This window comes from Varroa jacobsoni, unplaced genomic scaffold (assembly GCF_002532875.2).
Source record: "Varroa jacobsoni isolate VJ856 unplaced genomic scaffold, vjacob_1.0 scaffold_305, whole genome shotgun sequence".
Lineage (NCBI taxonomy): Eukaryota > Metazoa > Arthropoda > Arachnida > Mesostigmata > Varroidae > Varroa > Varroa jacobsoni.
The window spans coordinates 59,921-80,259 of NW_019213207.1; the positions used below are offsets into that span (position 1 = coordinate 59,921).

General features: G+C 40.2%; 1 protein-coding gene and 1 long non-coding RNA gene across 6 annotated transcripts in view; one reads left to right on the forward strand and one right to left on the reverse strand.

Moving 5' to 3' along the window:
* The window catches only part of LOC111259198 (platelet-activating factor acetylhydrolase 2, cytoplasmic), a 55,123-nt gene extending 47,917 nt beyond the window's left edge, over positions 1–7,206 (reverse strand). For 3 of the 5 annotated variants that reach the window (XM_022831015.2, XM_086967797.1, XM_086967791.1), the window contains exons 1-2: positions 5,928–7,206; positions 2,447–2,549 (exon numbers count right to left, since the gene is read on the reverse strand). The gene's annotated coding sequence lies outside the window, so the exon portion shown is untranslated. Of the gene's footprint in view, positions 1–2,446; positions 2,550–3,301; positions 3,319–5,927 lie in introns of those variants that run through there. The other 2 variants (XM_086967793.1, XM_086967792.1) reach the window with 2 other exon arrangements.
* Positions 7,207–7,354: 148 nt separating this feature from the next.
* On the forward strand, positions 7,355–9,781 carry LOC147753677 (uncharacterized). The gene is made up of 2 exons (XR_015310477.1): positions 7,355–8,592; positions 8,813–9,781. It is a non-coding gene; the product is annotated as an uncharacterized LOC147753677 (long non-coding RNA).
* The last annotated feature ends 10,558 nt before the right edge of the window (positions 9,782–20,339 follow it).

Sequence of the window (20,339 nt, forward strand, 5' to 3'; positions counted from 1 at the left end):
GCTGCGAGCTTCGAATTTAGAAACGAGACGAGGTGCTGTATATATACATATATAGATTTATTTATTTCTGTTCTTCAAATATTATTTTTTGTGTAATGTCAGCCAAAGGGAGCAAGAGATATATCGAAAACCTTACACACGAAATAGTCATCACCGCTTAACGCATACATTGTTCCAGTCGAACCCGTAAAAGAAGTTAGTTCATTAACGTCAGCAATGCACGGATGTCAGAGAGCAAAGCAGTTACGAACGGAGAATACATTTTCAACACTGCAATAGTACCATATTACAAACAGGCCTTTTTTTTTATGCCACATCTTTAGCCCAACGGGTGCCGGCAACGGCAAGATGGTTTTTGCCTAAATTGATTTCCAAGAGTACAAATATAGAACTTACATAGTTATACCAGATAGGGACAGGCAAAGTGAAACTAGATTATGGTTAAGATGGTCAATATCGTATTCGATTATTATTGGAATTACATATTTATGCGTGGACCATGCATCTGGAAGTGACAAAGTTCCAGATGTCGATACTCATCTGTCAGATTTCCAGCAAAAGGAAACTATTGCTACTAGCAGACGAATCAGCTTTTGTTGTTTGAATTTGAAGTAATGCGTAGCAACTGTAGCAGACGAATCAGCTTTTGTTGTTTGAATTTGAAGCAATGCGTAGCAATTGTAGCAGACGTGAAATTATAAAGCTATGATTAGTGAGTTCATTCGTCGTTTGATTTTCTAAATACTGTTGAAAGTCATAGTCTCTGCCTTCTGAATTCAATGCTATCAGTGACAATGGTGATCTGCGTTCAGAAAGGTGGTCGTAACAGAGTCAATCGATAATGAAAATCACCACTCCCCAAATATTCACTTCCAGCAATCGTTGCTTCATAATTATTATTAAGTTCATTAAACTTCATTTATTTAAATAATTTGCTATTAAGTACTCGGCGTATAATAATGCAAATAATAATAATAACACCAATAATAAAAATACAACGGCCATTTTGTGTAAAGTATCCGCTTTTTTCTAATCTCGTGTTATCCTTTTCCAAACCATACAAATGCAATAGTAGAAACTAGAAGAAGGTGTACCATGGAGCAGCTTAGAGCCTTGTAAGACAATGGAAATTCACCACACGATTATTCGAATCAAACTGTGTGACAAAACAATCAGACAGAACATGAAAACTTGAGTCGTAGCGATAAAAATGAGCGACACGCAGTCTATTTACCCTTCTCCTTCTTTTTCTTTATCTGAAAAACGAATCTTTCCGACATTGTAAACATCTCCTAAGACGTAGCAAGGTGTAAATATGTAATTACTGGTCATCCTTGCTTCTCAGTTTGTATTAAAGTCATTCTGCATTAACCATCTGATCAAATGTGTTTATAACCTAAGTGTATTCGTTAATTAAATAAAACTCGGGTAATTTCACAAAGGAAAATTCCGCGATCGTTTTCTGCATCTTCTCTAAGATATCTTAATACTCATCGTTCTACTTATTCAGTGACCATATGCGCAGAGAGGTAAGAGACCAAAGGATAGCCATAGGTCTCTCACAAGCAATGCATCACTTACCAGCGCAAAGCGCTTTAATGGGCGTCTTATCCAAAAAATGTAAAAAGCCCAAAAAGTGCAAACCACAAGAAAATCGACGACATGTCTATTTTTCCCTATTTCCCTATTATTCCCTGTTCTATTCTTGCTATGCAGCGTCTAGTGCGGCACGCACTAGACGCTGCATAGCAAGAACTCGGCGTACCTTTACAAAAATTATTCGAGCCGTGCAGTATTATCAATTACAGAACAATGGTAGGGTAGAATAACCCTGCCTCATGTGTCTGTTACCGTGGAAACGCACGCTTTCACGATTCATAATAATAATAATAATAGCGTTATTGATAAATGTACAAGTGCAGGATCAGATTAGTTCACATGTTCCTTACAGTATTGGAACCGGTTACCCTATAGTTCAGGATCTCCCGGACTGATCCCACGCCACCGTGGAAGTTGTCGCTTTGATGCTTCAGGCCTATCACGGGTGACGTCGTTCATCCTCGACCATTTGATACAGAATGATCATAGGTTCGTACAGACTGCGTAGTGCATGGACGCTTGCCGTGTTTATGGAGCCGATATATCCATGTCGGTAGATGTCTGATAAGGACTGCGCTTTTGCGTCGTCATCATCGTCACCGAACAATGAGATTCGAGTGTAAACAAAAGACGGAATTGGCTCCGAATTGGAAGATGTTAATGAATAGAAGAATATGTTCATTTGAAAAATTACGTTTGAGAGTGTGGATGGAAAAAGGACAATTTTTGGGAAATTTTTTGGGTATTTCCTTTGAAATGCAAAACACAGCGGGGAAAATGGGTAGCAATTTGGACTAGAACTTAAGTAAGGTATTTTATAAGTAAAATCGTTAGTTTATGGGCTCACCGCTCGGTAGAAAACATGTGTCCTCGCCAGTGAGTCGCAATATTCCATAACGCGTAGATCTGCCGGCAGCAACTTGCAAAAGGATCAGGGATTTTTTAGTCATCTGGGAATCAAATACAGCAAGAGAGAGATGAACGCAACTGCGTTTATGCTGTTTATATAGACGTAGCGCTCTGACAAGGTGGTTCGGGAAAAAATTTCTAGAAAATTGTCGAACTTCAAAATGACTTGTCTGAAGAAGGAGGCAAACAGTAGGAGGGCAGCACACATTTTGAAAATTACCGTAAACGAAAATCAAATTTTTCCTTTGCCTCAGATATAGGTATACCGTCAATAGGTAGCATGCAAACACGTGTACCCTTGGCTTCGCTAGTAAATGAAAAAGGCGTTAAAAAAATCGCTTTGCTGATATTGAATGAGTCGCTATGATCAGCCTCTATGTCGCCGGAAATTTTGCAGTCATATATCAACAATAATAACAACTTTTGAATAGATAAGATCTTCCCAGCATACTTGTGACAAGAAGATCTACGCAAATATTTAGGATGTGAGCCAAACAAATCGAACGATCACACAGAGTATAGGTGGAAAACTAACAGCCAAATATAATTCAATCTACTCTATTTAGTCATATCAAACTTGTAAGATTAGATCGTTGTGGCAAAATCATACGTCTCACCATAAACACAAATCAATGGCTTCTAGCGCCACGCCCAAACTTAGCCATTTCAACTGCTTCGTCGCGCTAACACCAGATAACGCAAAAAATTTCGATATAATTACTACATCTAGGTAAATGTTCCGAGTTTTACATTTGGCACTGCCTTAGCTTAATCATCGTTTCAGATAGCTCACTCTATCCAGCACCAGAGGCGGTGTATGTACATCCAGTTTCGTCGTTCGTCCGAAGAAGTCTGCCAGGAAATCATATTTCCACTGCTCCATCACAAACACGTCATTATTATAGCCGGAGAATTGAATCTCATCAGGGTAGCGGCGGCGACCATGGATGACCAAGTGAGATCGATACTACCGACTAAAGTCCTAATTGCACTTGGCTAATCGCCCTTCTCCCCCAATGGACCGAATAACCTGTTACACGTTCGATGACGATGGCCTATCAATGAAAGCTAGAGTTCTCTAATCTATAACGAATGCATTAGACATTTCTTCATACATCCGGTTATTTCGGCTTCAGTTATCCCTATGTGCTATAGCTTTTTTAGCCACATCTTAAATGTGCATATGTGATGAATACCGCTAAATAACTTGCCGTTATTGTTTTCTGGGAAGATTCAATAATCAGCATTACATATTCGATGCATGCTTCCATTAAACCGTGCTCAACCAGCGAAAAACATATCAGAGTTCAGTGCCTGCTTTTGCTAACGTTAACGCTCGCAGAGTATCGCAACAGCTTGAGGCCATCTATATGAGCGCTGCGAACTACTTATCAGTTTGTGATTAATTCATTTAAATTATTACTAATCCACTTATTACACATATGCATAGTTTATCGGAACTACTTTCGGCCGCAGCGTCAAGGTCCGCGCTGTCAGAGCAGAAAAAAAATTGAGCGCCTACGTGACGAATTTTAATCTTAAACCTGCAAGATACATGTACGGAACTTAAGCTGATCCTGCACACTGTTAAGTATGACAACGTTCTTGGGTGTGTCAAAGGCCACACTTCTCGGCCCGAGTTCTGTCGGCTCTGCAGTTAGTGAGTGCAAAAAAAAGGCCTCTTTGTGTTTCGTTTGTTACGAAAGGATCATATGGTTACACGAAGCCTGGTCGAAGAAGAAGCATGTTCATGACGTCGACGTGACAACTCAGTGGCAGTTAAGAACGGCGACTTTGTATGTTCGATATATGCTATATGAAATAAAAGATGGCATATGCATGAAGCGTACCTTATGGATCTATAGCATTCTTGCTTTCATAAGACGCAACGATCTTGAGAAAAACTCTACTATTGATAAAAGTTTGTATAGATGCATATGTCTCTCATACTTACAGCTGCAGCGGCTGCTATACAAGTTTATTGGCTCACGGAGCTAGTCAGCGTTGCTCCAGCTTATCACGGTACATTATTTATGATCTGCTTGAATGATAAGTTGTAGGAGCGTCGATGTTACCCCCGGAACGGTAAATGTCGCTCCGATTTAAACTTATCTTAGCTGAAAGGTTTAGACGAATGCGGCAGCGAGTGGCGCTGCTGACAGGCAAGGCGTCCTAATCGACTGTTATGTACTCCGTCAATAACTGCGTAAACCAGCTGATGACTCAGCACCAGCAGACGACAAAAGCCCCAGAAAATTTCGTCGCCATTGTCGCTTAACGTTGACTAATAAATGGCTTGTGGCCCATCCCTAACGAAACGTTCGATGAATCCCTATGTCTACATTTTGCAGCTCATTGGCGATCTGTGAATTTGGCTCACTGCGACGGGATACAGAGGGCTGGACATTTCAATCGGTGTAGAATTTACATATGATAGCTTTCAACAAAGAAGCTCATTTCGCAAATCCATATATAGCGCATCCAGTGTATGACCTGATCTAATTTAACTAACAAGCGTTACATAATTATCGGTTCCAGCAACATCGGCATTGGCCAGAGCGATGGCAGCCATATCGTACACATCCGGCAGCAGCAAACGTTTCACAACAAAAGTTGCCCTCACTTTTGTTGACTCTGCCGTTAAACAGTGCGAGGTTTCATAGGAGGAGGGTACAGCAGGGAGTAGAGATAAAAAAAATGCAAAACGCAACGCTAGGTAGGCGCGTTTAGGCCCGGTTTCGAACCTAGACCACCACATGTTTCTAAATTAAATAGACAAGCCCAAAGCGCACTGTCTACCTAATCAGGCCGTAAGTTCTACCTACACATTTACGATGAAGAAAGAACAGGACCAGCCATTCAGCGAATGTGAAGACAAACATTACGGGCAGTTGTGATCTATAAGAGGTGATTAAACGCAGACATAACAGACAGACGTTGGGATAATTAAATAGTAAAAAAGCCATATGCTTTTTGTGGATGAGGCACCATTTTAAGGCACCGCTCTGTTCAGTCTAAACGACTGAAGCAACGACCAATGTAAGCGAAAACGAAGCCCAACAACAATGCATGATTATCTACATGATTCACTGGTGATGGTCATTGCTTGTTCGATCGAATACTAAACTAGGAACGATTGTTATGAAGAGTTGGCGTTACAGAAATCATCACCATCATCATGGTACCGTCAAATGTGAAATACGTAGATCCTCTAGCAAGTCTAGAGAATGCTTCTGCTCAAGGGAATTTAACGCGTGTGTAAACACACGCATTTCCACGGAAGCACATCGTCCAAGTACAAAATATTCGAATGTATCGTATCTATTTAGCGTCTCTTTTTCGTGCCAAGCCAAGTTAAATTAGAAAGACCAAACTGTCCATATCTAAACCTAACCACACTCGGTAGTTGCGGTACATACCGATAATGAGAATCTCTCCGGTCGCTGCTTCCGTGAGCTGAATTGTGATTCGAGGCAAAGCGAACGAAAACTATTCGTTTCACCGCACGTGATAGGCGCTCTCCTTAATTCAGTTGTAGAAAACGGTCAATTCCGCCAGTGAAGAAAGTATAAGTACTCCAGGACAATTCTCATGCGAATGCACAGTGTGCTGGAGTGCCCCACTTTCGAATATGGGTACTCTGCGGCTATGGTGGGTTTACCCACTACGTCAACGGAATGCCATATAAATACCCGCCGGCACCCGATCCGCACCCTGTCACAACATTGCGAGTAAGATGAAACTGACAATTGTTAGCCTTATAGAACACTTGATGTTACTGTCATTTGGGCGCTTCTCTAATGTCCTCCATTTTGTCGTCCACTTTTTTCGAATAGAGCGGCCTATAGATTTCAACGTAGCTTCTTTGGCAAGCAGCAAAAAAAAACGTCCTAATAACCGAAAACACGAACCTAAATGCCAATCTTGCAACGGCCTAGTCAACCAGCGTACGCTGTTAGACCAACTCACATCTATCGAATAACGATTATCTCGTTCGCGACTATTATAGCACTGTAATTGAGGTCCTGCATGCTAGGCGCCACCACGGTGACCTAATCTTCCAACGCTGGCGTGTCCAGGCCAGGCAAAATCGAACCTTTGGATAGCAAATGTTACCCACAAAACGCAAGTGCTGCTATCGCCGGTCGATGCAATTCTTCCCCTCCGTGGTTTAAGTCTTCCGCTGTATTGTTGCTCTCCTAAGAATTTCTGTTGTATTAGCCCAATTGCCGCTTACTTGCGATAGAACGGGCGCCGATCGAGTGATACTGACGCCATGTCGTCGCCTAGAGGCTCAATAAAACGCATTAGTCGAGAGCGCGAATTGACGGAACCGTCTATACCAACTAGTAACAGACACAACCGTTGTAGCAGTGGTCAAATAATCTAATAACAATCGTACTAGTCATGTCGCTGATTTTTCCGGTCGTCACACCGCTGCTTCACTATAGTCGAAACAGAAGCTGGGCAGCAAACCCTACCTACAACAGGCACAGGGAAGTTTGCTGTCTGGTTGCCCGATGCTCACGCGATTTGTTTACATCATCACGAGTTCGTTTGGGAGCTCACTCTGGCCTGTTTGATCGGACGAGGAAGAGGAGGTGAGTGCAGGAGCAGGATTCATCGGTCTCCTCGCAGACTGATACTGTGTCCGACCGGCTGCAAGCGAAGTCTGTCGCACAGACACCAGTGGTCCTTCCCAGTCGGCTCGCCGCTGCTACTACTACTACTACTACTACTACTACCACTACTACTGTCGTATGTTTGCCCCAGCTGGCGCCACTTGGGAGAGGGAGCTCTCGTCGGCTGCTGCTATAACGACGATAGCGACGAGGGATGTTAACACTCACAGCAGAGGCCAATAGTCAACAAGATGAGCGGTGCCGTTCACGACGACTTGGCGCGAGGATAGTTGGGTATCACAGCGCAGAAACGCCTGCATTATGCAGATTGTGCTATGTATACTGGCCAGCCTATCTGTTCCTTCCCTTTCAAAGGATCAGCGAGCGAGCGTTAAGGGGCGACTTAGGTAAAGATCTGCCATTATGACACAGATGGGTGTGCCGTGAATGCCCACAGGGGGCATAACCGTTCGATAGAAAGAGGGTGTGTAGGTGTTTCCGTACAACTATCATGCAACGACGACAGTTGTTCATGAGTAGCCAGCTATTCTGTCATAGAATTGTAAGGTCCGTGGAGCTAGCAGATGTTTGTCGAGCAGCTAAAAAGTAAACTGAATTAACTAAAATTAATGGATTTGACAGTGATTAACTTGCCCTGTGCAGGGTATCGGGCTGTACTTTTAGAGCAGGATATACGTGAATGGTTTATCGAGCAATTTATAATTAATTGACCAGGTTTAATTGATTTTGCACAAATGAAAGGTCGTCTTGTTGTTTGTCTGAATATTGCTCACGTAGGTAAATACCTGATATTTCCTAGAAGCTAGCTTATCTCAGGAGCGCTCTACGTTTCACATTAACGCTTCTTCTCCAATAAACGTAAAGTAACTGAACATCTTAGGCAGTCACATTTTGACAGAATTTAAATATCCGTTCTATCGGATCCATTTTATATGCTAGAGTTCTCCGTCGCCAACTCTGTCTGCTATACTGAACTTTGTTTAACTTCTGAGTAGACCGCAATAACTCGGAAAACTTGTACATAGTTACCGTTTGATTTCACCAACCTTAAATAAGTCTAAGATTGATGACTTCGTGCTCTATACTTACCCATCTTCAAAGCGTAACGGATTTTCCTCTGCGTCAGGTAGAGCGTTTGCTGCCTCGTTAAAAGTTGCAATTCCTGTTAACGTAATACACCGTGATGACATCGCAGTTATGGGATAAAAGTTATTTCCATATAAGTTCTTATTATTATGTTCAAAATTGTTATTTCAATGTGTTCAGACAGCTTTTTCATTAGCTTAATAATACAAAATATTCCACTAAGGAAGAATCAGGACTATAAGTATTGATAATTTAGCAAAGGCAGTGCAATTGTGTGGTATAATTAATAATTTTTTTTCTTTTGACCTTTTGGCGAGACTCTTTGGCGAAAGCAACGATCTTCGGTTAGTTATACGTAAGTTTTACATGCTCTCTGTTGGCAAATATACTTTAATATGCTTTATACAATTTTAATTTGGGCGACGTTTGTTGATGATACACGTGCGTCTTATGTACCAACATGTTAAATAGTCTTGCATAGTTGGCATAGTAGAGTTTGGCCCAATAGCTTAAGGGTCAAAAAACCTCTACAGATCGACTAGATCTGACATATACATATCGATCCTAACTTTCAGATGTCGTAATGGCGGGGAATCTGCTGCGAAAAGCAGACCAGCATTAACAGACCTTTAGTTTTCCGCCATCCAAAAGGAACAGACAGTCTCCACAAGATACCATTCGAAAATGGTGCTAAATCTTTTGCCGGGATGTAGAAAAGTTCTTGAGATCCACAAACCATTCATTTTCAAAATAAAATCTCCATTACGGGCATGGCCTCCTTTAGTGGAAACAAACACATTTCAAGTGCTATTTGTTTCGGATCTTCAATTTATAGTCTATTCAGTTTGTACGACAGAGTACGTTTTCGGATCTGCAGATACAGTGACGGAATAAATCAAATTTTCATATAGTACAGTTTGAGTTAAGTGTGGTTGTGAAATATCTTATATGATCTGTTGATTATGACGTGTTTTTCTGACGTTGATTGTTTATTTTTCCGTTCTAAAGTACAGCATTTTGTCAAGTCTAGTTTCTTTCATAGCTCGTTGTGCTCGTAATGTATCGCATAAAAATTAATTTCGGCCTCAAGAGTTAAACGTGAAATCGCTGAAGTCAGACTAACTAAACACTTAGAGCGTTGCCAGTGTCCAGAAATCGGACGTCAGCTTTCGTAAGCGAGTATCAATTGTGCTTTTTACAAAGCCCTATGAATATACGTGCATCAGGCGCAACTGTTAGACGATATGATACGTGGAAGATCTTACACAATACAAAATCTACTTCGGCGCGCAAAATCTAAACGGGGCCGAGTATGCTCACTTCATTGTTTTAGGATCGTGAAGGCTTCTGAGCCGCTCTGGGTCGAAAATCATCCACGGCAGTATCAAGATAGTGATTAATTGCGAGTTAATGGCCGCTCAGAGGCTGAATGATGTTGCAGTGGAGCCGTGAATATTTTCTAATGACTTCCTCTACGAAATCACTGATTTGACACCATTCGATCTAACTGCATCGGGTTATACAAAAATAAAACTTGAACAGGACGGGACAGAGTGTTTTATTAGAGACGGTGCTTGAGTTTATATTATTTAATAATTTTAGGTTAAACATTTAGAAGATTTTAGGTTAAGATTTAGAAGCGAAACGAATCCGCCTAAGCGTGTAGGACCAAACACCCACAAGTTCTTATCTTTAGTTCCGTAATCGATTCCGGTTGCTGCGGCAAGATGCTACCGTTTAAAAGTAAACACCGCACTAAGTCGACGCTACTTCATGCATCAAAGTGATGCACTGATGACTATTTCTATATTGTTATAGTAGCTAATCTAATGTAATAGCTATAAACTGAAAGAAATAATTGTACAGTGCGTCTTCATTCAAGAGTTTCAGCCACGTAACTTGAGAAGCGACTTCAACTGATTTAAAAAACGATTGACACGGTAACTGTGAAAGAAAATACGCGCACACATACAAGAAAGAAAAGTTCTTTCCTTTTGAAAGATCAGATAGTCTCGGCCAATAACCGTGGTATGCCGTTTAACCTGGTGATGACTTATTAGTACGAAGCCGAAAAAATCACACGCTTACAGCCTTGTCTTCATTGTCGTATCGCGGAGTATCCTTGAAATTCTTAGCGAGGTAACGATACCGCTAAACAGAAATTGACCTCATGGTACCACATCATGTTATAAGCTTTTAGCTGACAGATAAAACGTTGTTCGTTCACGCTCATTTTCTCAGAGCAACAAAATATGGGCTACTTCGGATCGACGTTGGTGTCCTTTGAAAGCTGAGATTAGTAGATGTACTAAAAATGTTGGGACGTCTTCATTCAGATTTTAGATAGAGCGTCTCACAAAGAAATAAAATCTCTACAAACATTTACTGTATTTTATAACTTTAGCACATAGAAATATCTGTGCTACTCATAACCAAGATGGGTTATCACAAGGATGCCTCTGTTGCCTCTATTTTGGAAATTCCGGTGGAAAAGATGTCCTCATAGCGGCCGACCAACTACAGCAGTAGCTAATGAAATGGTCGCCAAAGTTGAGCAGGACTGACACATGAATAGTCATCATATTGGCGAGCAATAAACATTTACCATCAAACAACTTTCACTTATTTGAAGAAAGCTGGCTACAAAAGAAGCTCGCCATTTGCGTATGATACAAATTAATATAGTCTTGATGATATAACTTGATCGTAAGCTTCAATGCAGAAACATAATGAAATCAAGCCATTTCTAAGACATGTAAGGACAAACGGATCATATACGATAATAATGCTCGCATAGAAACAAAAAAAAAAAGAACGAAGAAAGACAAATTGTAGGAACAAGCCGATTGACGCCAAAGGAAATGCTATTGTCTGATTGATGGAGTTGCAATGGAGTCGTGTATTATCAATTGCTGACGTTTAGGTAAGCGATTGACTTAGATCTTTACTGTTAGCAATTTATAAAGTTACAGCCGCACACTGAAATATATCGTTTAGAGATAGTAAATAAATCAGGCGCCGTTTTCCCCTATCGCAATGCCAGACTGTATACATCTTTAGCTAGCTTCAGAGCTTCACAGAACTTTGTCGAAGATTTTAATGCATCTGCTGTATCTTCTACCATCCAATTATTCTATGTGTCAACCTGGAGGAGAACCCTCTTAATAATGTAAATTTAGTTTCAGTGAAGATCTGTAAATATGACAATATTGTTACAATTTTTTGTCTAAAAACCACAAAGGTTCATCTGTGGTGAGGTGATCAGATAAATAATCAAAAGTCACAAATAAAAATGGCGCATACTTATTATTCTGGAACGTTTGCTTTGATTTTACCTGAAAAACATTGTCCGACATTAATATACTGTCGGAAAAAAAAATGGAAAATGTTTAGTCAGTAATTTAAGTTCCGAATTAAAGTTATAATCGCAGTGAATGATGATTATATTCAACAGACATGAGTGTCAGGAATGACATGTCAGACTTTTTCTGCGTGCAGACAATATCGTTGCAACATGAATTCTTGTCTAGGTACTGTTTCCGAAACGGAGCATGAGAAAATACCCAATTGAGACGCATATATGTATAAGGAAGAGAGACATCCTGGCAATTATCGCATAAAATATATTTGGTGGCATTTCATAGAACATTTATACAACTACCTAATAAAAGTACGCGCCAAAGCCTATACTTCGACAGTTATCTTATATTTTAGGTTAAATAAAAGTGGCACCAAAATATTTTACTTTTTTAAACCGCGAACCATTCTGTTTTCCAGTTAAGATTTTATTTAAAACACCGTCAGACCATCGCCAAGACGTTTCCCCAAAGATTTTACGTCCCCTGAGATCACTTTTCGTCTTGCTCTTGTCCAGAGGTCCAATACGCATCTCTGTGTTTCGTCCAGTGTTATAGCCATTAAATATTCCACCAGATGGCTGGGTGGTCGGCTCTCAGTCTTCACGGCAAAATCTGTCTATGCCTGGATTCGAACCTAGACCAATACGTATCTACAAAAAATGAGGCGGAAAAACTACTCACGAAACCACCACGCGTTGGTGCTTCCTTCGTAGCGTCATGAGACATTATGAAGAGCGCCTAATTGACGTTGTACGAATATTCAATATATTTTATTTAATAATATTTTTTAGATCTACAATAATATATAATATAATAAATAAAAATAATTTAGTAATAGAATATAAATTATTCTCAACTCTCGACTAAGCAGACAGCGTCACCTCTGTGAAAAAGTGTGGCTGTGACGTTTGGCTATCACTAAGATACTTTATGATAGATTCGTATGTTTTTTGCTTGAAGTAAACGATCCTTATACGGTTAAAGTGGGTTTTTTGTGCCAAGTGCATTAGAGTGAAACCGAAGAGATGTCATGACCCCCGACCGATATCCAATAATCTATCCACCAGAACCCTGTAAGACGCTTCCAGCTTCAATGAAAGCCATACATTTCGCAATTATCCAGAAATTTGGCTCGCTACTCTACCATATGACGACACCGGGTAGCCACCAAACCATGTATCTCGTTAAGGGATGACTCTAATCATCAGCAATTTATTTCTGTTGCCTCCCATCGATCAGATTTACATAAAGTAATGATTCCGGTTAAATCCTAGCGTCGATCAAATTTATTTCATATGCCAGTTCCGATTAGACTTAAGGAAGTGCTGGTTTGTGCTTTTGGTTACCTATGGCAAAAAAAAAAAACAGCTAAATGCGTGAAAAACACAGTAAAGTGATTTGTCTCACCTCAACACTGGAAGGAGATGGTCTCGAACCAACAAATCGTGCATTGCTTAATATCTATCGCGTTGTTGTTGTTGTTGTTGTTGTTTTTGAAAGATGTTGAAAAAAAAACAAGCAAAGACCGTAACAGTCTTTGCTTGTTTCTTTTTTTCTAGCATCGTTGTAAGTATTCAAAACCTCTAAACTAGCGTAAAAAATAGGTCTGTCTATTAAAGACGTAGAATTGAAGGGATCTTCTCCACGTCGCACGCTCAAGAAAGACATTTCGAAGTTTAAATGTATTCAATTTAATTTAGCGAAATTTTAAACACAGTCAAATAAAGCTACATACAGTATAGCTGCACAACGAGATTTACAGGTAGGTGTTTTGCCATTAGAGTTGAATTAGCTACTTAATAGTGAAATACGCTTGTCGAAAGAAACCATCGCACAGGCAATGTAAGAGAAACGATAGCAAAATATACTGGCAACTTAGGACTGATGGCGGAGCCACGTACGTCTACAGCGATGACAGAAAGAAATCACTATCTACACTGACACGTGGGAAAATCACAGACGGATTTTTTAATCTACCACACAAAAATGTCAAGGGATGGTGTCTGAAATGGAGAAATATGTAGCATTAGAATGCAACACCCAGCCCCTTTTGGGGGGTATAACGATTACGTGAGACAGGTTGCACCCCCATTTCATAAACAATTGGGTTTCTAACATATCTGGGTATTAAATGTCGAAACATTGGCCTAGCTGACCGCCTTGCAAACTTGGGTGGCTTACGGGTCTAAACTGTCGTATTGGGACGTACTGGTTACATGGAAGACCGTTACTTCGCTTGAATGCCTATCACCGTATCAGTCATAGTAGCAATAGTTGTGAGATTAATAGTCATAATAATAACAGTAATAACAATGAAATTCATTACCGAATTCCCCGTGGGAAAAATATTATTAACGAAAACTCATAGTGAAGCAACAATTAGCGCGGTCTAATAAGTTATCGTTCCACCAAGGACCCCAACGTCAGTGCAGACACCTGTAGCGGACGCACCACGGTACGGAACGTGTGTAAAGTCGGACACGATCTACACGACCTATTCTGAGTGATTGCATGCTAGCCGTTAGTCGTTGGATTTCACGATTAGAACGGAGGCTTAAATATCTATTCGGAGATAACGACATCGAAAAGTAAAGGGTCTTGCAAAACGTCGTTTATGGTGTAGAAAAATTCCAATACGTACGTAAGGGTCGGGATATCAGGAAGTGGTTGAAAGGCTCTTCAAAGATAAAATTTATTAAAAGCCATTTATAGGACTCTAATACTATAACGTGACTGTAATATTGTGCCTACGTTGAGACACGGTATAAAGATGAAAAATTTAGAAATTTATAGACACTTACACAGAATTTACAAAGCCATTATAAAGATATCTGGTGTTATAGAAGTTTCTTGTCCACCTAAGTTGTGTTGTAGCAAGGAAAATCAGGGAGTTGGTGCTCTAATGCTATTTTTAAGTTAATACAGTTAACAACTAAGCTCGGCTCTGGAAAATATTGTTTGACTAGCATGTCGCTCATTTAAGCATAATGCTTATGTTTACTTTCCAGCCCGCTATTTCAGTGGTCAATAAAAAACGATATTGTACTTGACCCGCTTTCTTTTTTGTTTTTTTTTTTTAATAAATCCGATAATCTGGTGCTCTTCAGCAAAAAAAATCATTGTTTCCTCCGGCTTGTGTTGTTTTTTTTAATTCATTCATTTAGTTCATTTAATTCCTGTTCCGTTTCCAAAAAAAAAAGAGGAAAGCACTTCAAATTGTCATAAATTGGATTCAGAAACCGGGATCGGCTGAAATGGCAAATCAACCCATAAGGCAAGCAAAGCTTTAAATTGAAGAAGAATGAACTACGTCCGTTAAAATATATATATTAAAAAAAACATCTCAGGTACAATAAAGAGGGTTTGGGAATTATGTATAGGAATGCCTAAATGCGAACAATACGGCTCTGGTTGTTTTACGGGTGGATAACTATTAGGGTTAGGCGACGCTCATGTCCTGGTCAGGGGGCAGTAGCATGAAACGCGCCCAAGCCCAAGAAGTGTTTTTATACTTGTTAAATAAATAGATGTTAAATAAAATGAGAATAACTATTTTGGCTGTTACTTGGCGAATTTTGTTTGGTGTTTCATTGTGACCTGCGCCGAGTTCAAGCTTGCTCTGTCTCTACCTAGCCTTAAATTCTATGCAGCTGTCGTTTTTTTTTTTGACAATTTTGCTTTATACGTGTTATAATAACTTTTATTATCACGCTGAAATGATCTCGGTGTGGCTGGTAATGTTTTGCATTATCGGACCTACCGCTTTAGTGATTCAGTTTCAGTATTTTTTTTAGTTGTTTGAGTTATTCGATGGTTCGGGTGACGGTATGTTCGGGGGGGAATATCTAGGATAAAAGTAGTAGTAGTAAAATCTAGAAAATCAGATTGTCTTATCCTTGAAACAGATTTTAATTCCCATCAAAAAAAAACCCATAGTTATCGAAGACAGCTCTTTACGTTGTTTGTGTGACTAATATGCAAGTCTTTCCAGTGAGACATTTCTTATGGAAATCCTCTTTGAGTTTTTGTGAACCGCATGAAGGCTATTAACATCGTAGACCATTGATCTGACACGGTCAAAACAATCCATAGTGTTTGCGTAGGCTCTTCTAGCGCGAAAACGTTGCACAAATACTGATTTTCCCTCATATTCCACGCACCCGCGCCTGCCGTAATTAATTTGTGGCTTTTCTCTCAAAAGCCCAATATTTTTCTGTGAATAAGAGTAGCGGACGAACGCATGCCTGCTCCGACAAACATGCCGCTAAAAACGGCCCAGATTAAGTCTGAATATTTCGATATATATACGAATCTGGAGTATAGGGCTATTAATTTATTACTACTTAATAGTCCATCACGTACATACCAGGTTGAAAGGCTATAGACACCAGCGGTATAACAGGGGTTCTTAATTAGATATACGCTGTTATTCGGTGTCGGAAACAAGTTCTATTTATGTATGTTAGCCGTGTTAGAACATTGCTAGCTCGGACATTAGTACTGCTGAATAAGCAAAAAAGATGCTCGTCAGGGGAAGAGGTAAAACTTCTCAGACTTGCGTCTAATGGTAGGTTAGGGTCAAATATAGTAACCTCTCGTCTATGAGATTAGCTGTCGGTTGTGCCAGGACCATTGCAAGGATTGGCGTACTCCGGTTTGCCAAGCGATGGTCTTCAATCGGGCATATAAACGATAGTCTTGTAAGTTCTTCTTGATTAAATCAGTTAGAAGTAGCATATTGGGACTTCTTTTTTAATTTCAACTTTTTTGTATAATTAAATTTACGGGCTAGGAGCGTTAGCTGGAATATACGCCACGGTTTTGCGGGTCACTTCTAATCCTCTAAGCAGACGTTCCCCATAAAAATAAAGTCGCCATAGGTGCGATCGTTTTTCCATTTTATGACTTTAAGCGCCGTGTTTTCTAATATTATCTTACTGTTCCGTTGTTGTTGGTCGCCGCAACTTGTTCGATCATCTGTATACGCAATTTAAGTGTATGTTTAGCAAACATGTACATATTTGCCATACGAGTGACGTGGGCATCAGAGACATCGATTTCCCACAATTTAGTACGACTTGCATTACTAGTATATTCCTCTGTATATATAACGATCTTTTCATCCCGGCACAGAGCATCGACCCTCTTTGTGTCGTTGTGACACTGAAGATCTACTTACAGCCCGGCAAATTGCGACACAAAAAACAGTTATTTCTAGAACTTAATGTGGTCTGTAGCACAGCGAAAGATCGGGCGGCTGATGGTCAAAAAAATGGGTCTTTGCTCGTCTTGAAAAAGTTACTTAACTTATGTTGGAAGATGTCCACTTTATACCTGTTAAAGCAATGAGGGAGCAAAATTTACTAAAAAAAAAAAAATAAGAATAAGGAAAAATTAGGAACATATTGACCTCTATTATGCATGCATGTAGTTTTCGTTATAATGCATTCACTGTTCTGTAATGATGGTATTGGATAAAGGTAATTTACAGCTGTGTGGAGTGTTGCCTGTCATTATATACGAGTTGACCTGATTGGCCTGAATGCGCGTTTATTTAATCGAATATATCTTGTTTATGCTTCATCTATCGGTTTTAACTTCCAGAAGTTACAGTTGACCTTCTTAGCCGTTATAGTTTACATAGAATCACGCAAATTATCAGTTCAGTTTGAACCGGCCGTTTTTCATTTTAGGCTCATACGACTATCTACAATGCGTATATTACTACTAGTATAAAGCAATGTTAAGTTAGCTACCTAGTGAAATTAAGGCTAAAGTAGGCACATCAAACCGAAGCCATATCTATTTGTAGTCGCTTCCGGTCTCAATTACGGAACGGCTAACACGTACGTAACTGCAATTCGATTACCTGACAAGTTGAGATCTGACGACCGATTACCCATATATCGACTTATCAAGCGTGTAATAATCTTCTGGGGCCTAGATGTTAAATCATTCAAGCTTCAAGATCGGCTTGGAAGGCCACCCTTCAATGAATAAACGAAATAAAAACATATATAGGCCAATTATGCTAGGCGTCCGATTATAGCCAGGTACCTGTGTACCACTTATGAACCATATGTGATAGTAATATTTAGTTTAATGACACCCATATTGTACAACACGTGAAGGTACATTTTAACGATCCTCATATGCCTATTATTTCTGCATTGAAGTTGTCCTCGGTTCATTTATTCCCCCGCTCTTGATTGGACTGTAAGGCTACTTTTTGCCAAACTATAAGTCAATCTTTTCCTTCGATCGAGTCTTTCATCGAGGCTACTTTTTGCAAAAAAGCAAAAAACTTTACCTATTTTAGCATTTGAATCACTTTTTGCATTTAATTCAATTTTGCTTAAATTGTAACCCTGATCTTTTTCCAAACCGTAAACCTATCATGTTCTCTCTAGTAACTTTAACAATAAGTACATTCTTCCATAAACCTATCTTTGTTTTCCGCCTAGCTTCCCGTATTCTTATTGTCAAACATCACCTATTCCGTTGTTAGGCTCGCCTTGCCCACCCTTTTCTCCCATACAGTAATAGTGTTATCCATTTCTACTCAGTCTTTTCGCTTTTATCTTTTCAGCTCGTCGTAGAATACGATTTTTTGGATGATTGTCATTTTAGCTTACCCGCCTTTATAGAGTCTTGTCGATTTTTCTTTTGTCGCCAAAGCCATCTTTTTGAGCTGTGCTCGTCTATCATCCATACCTCAATTCTTGCATTCCTAGAACTTTCTTTCCTGAGCATTCCTTGTTGAAAGACGACAGGAATAACGCGAGATTTTCCCATCTGTTCCGAGCGGGGCAGTCTAAGACAGCTCCAGTGCTCGAAGTCGAACGTCCGGGGAAGGTTTTCTGAGTGCCTTTCGTATCGTTGCAGTATGGCACCTCATATCTATGAACTATGGAAACGTACACGCTCGTACAGCCACGGCCTTCTCCGATGTATAGAAATAACCATCTGTTGCTGTCTTTTGCTATTTCTGTCTTCCTCGTTCTTTTTCGCTTTCATTTGTGTTTCTGTTATATAGCATCCCTATATAGCAGGTTTTATGTCTGGTGTCGGCAGGCCAGCGCAGTGTTTCTTAAATCCCTTTCCACTGGCCTGGCGTTGTCCTTTTTCTTTGACGGAGTACTTTGCTGGATGACTCAGGGTTGCTACCTTCTTCTTTCCCGATCCTCGGCTTACCTTCAGCCAAGTATCCGCGACGACTTTCAATATTTACCTCCAATAGCAAATATGTCTAGCGTATGTTTGTCTTCCAGTCTATTAACCAATGTGGGTGCCTACGCAGACGTCGAGACACACATTAAAGTTTTAAGGTCAGCATGAGATCGGAAAGGGAATGGTTTGCAAAATATCAATACACACTTTTGTCTCTGTCTTTACTTTGATGTCTTCAAAAGACGTTTTAGTTTTGAATTTGGTCTTGGTTTCGAATGCTATGCGCATGTCTGGGAAGTCTATCCGGAGGACGGCCATGCAGAAGTTCCCATAAGCGATAACAAACTGGTCTAAGTCTTCAACGAAGCGTATTGCCTGTTCGCAACAAACTTTAAGGCACGTCGTCTAAAGAGCGATCTAGCAGTTACGCGGAGAATCTCTCGGGTTTTGTCCGTTATTCTATTAGAATAGACAGGGAACAGTCGTGGCTTACAAATGGGTGAAATTTCTTCGCTGCTATGCACCAGAAAATGGACATTTGTTCTTAAAGTTGGAGTAAATGTTCCTGCCTTATTTACCTTATAATCTGTGCCAATCCGTTTGCCCCATCAAGCTGAAACGCGGAGTGTTCGCAAGTGATCTTTTCAATTAATGGTCATATCGGTATGGCGAACTTGCAAAACTCCCAGCGCTGTCTTTAGTCAAAGGCTGTTCTTCACAGAATAGCACGCTGTTGTAATCGTTAGCCATTTTAAAAAGACAAACAAGGTTTGCGGTCTGGCCAATACGTCGATTATTATTGGAAATGAATGGCTGTTTTGGCAGCTGCCGGTAGATAGAAGGTGATGCACCCATAGACGCGCACTACTGGAATGGATGTGATTGCGTACGGGCATTTTGTTGTGAAGAAAGAAGAGCGAAAAGCAACCTTCACTGCTAATCTCTATTAAAGGGAGGCGAGTCAACTTCCACACCCGGTATTCGCTGGAGGTGTCGATTGCCGTTCCAACAGATTAAAGCTCTAGCTCAAAATATCAGTCAAAAGTAAGTATTAGTTAGAAGAAGATTCGAAGAGATTTGACCTAACTTTGAGTTAGGTCAAATCTATTCGAATGTAGCTACCGCATCTGCAGTATAATTAATGTCTCCAAATATAAGCCATTGACTGCTTTACTCGCATATGTTTATGGATCTTATCGGAGTGGGCGACAGAAACCCCTTCGCAAATCCAGAAGTCGCATACGAATCATAGCAAAAAAAGAGGTTCACAGACCGGCTTAGATCTGCTTATTGATTGTGTTGAAGTGTTGCTTGGCGCTCTTTCGCGGAAGCAGTGTTTAAGCCGTTGAGCAGAGGGACCTTTCCCATAAGCCAGGGCCGTCATGGCAGCATTACCCCATTCTATGGGCCAAGCGTTATCCAATGTGGATTGAAAGGAGTCCGGAAAAGAGTGGAATGGCTTAGATTGCCTAGTGCAAATCGTTTCAATAAGGTTCTACAGGAGATCTCCTGGCGTTGGTCTTTCTTTCTGGTTCTTCTGAAGCTTCAATCGCTCCCAATGGACACCTTACTG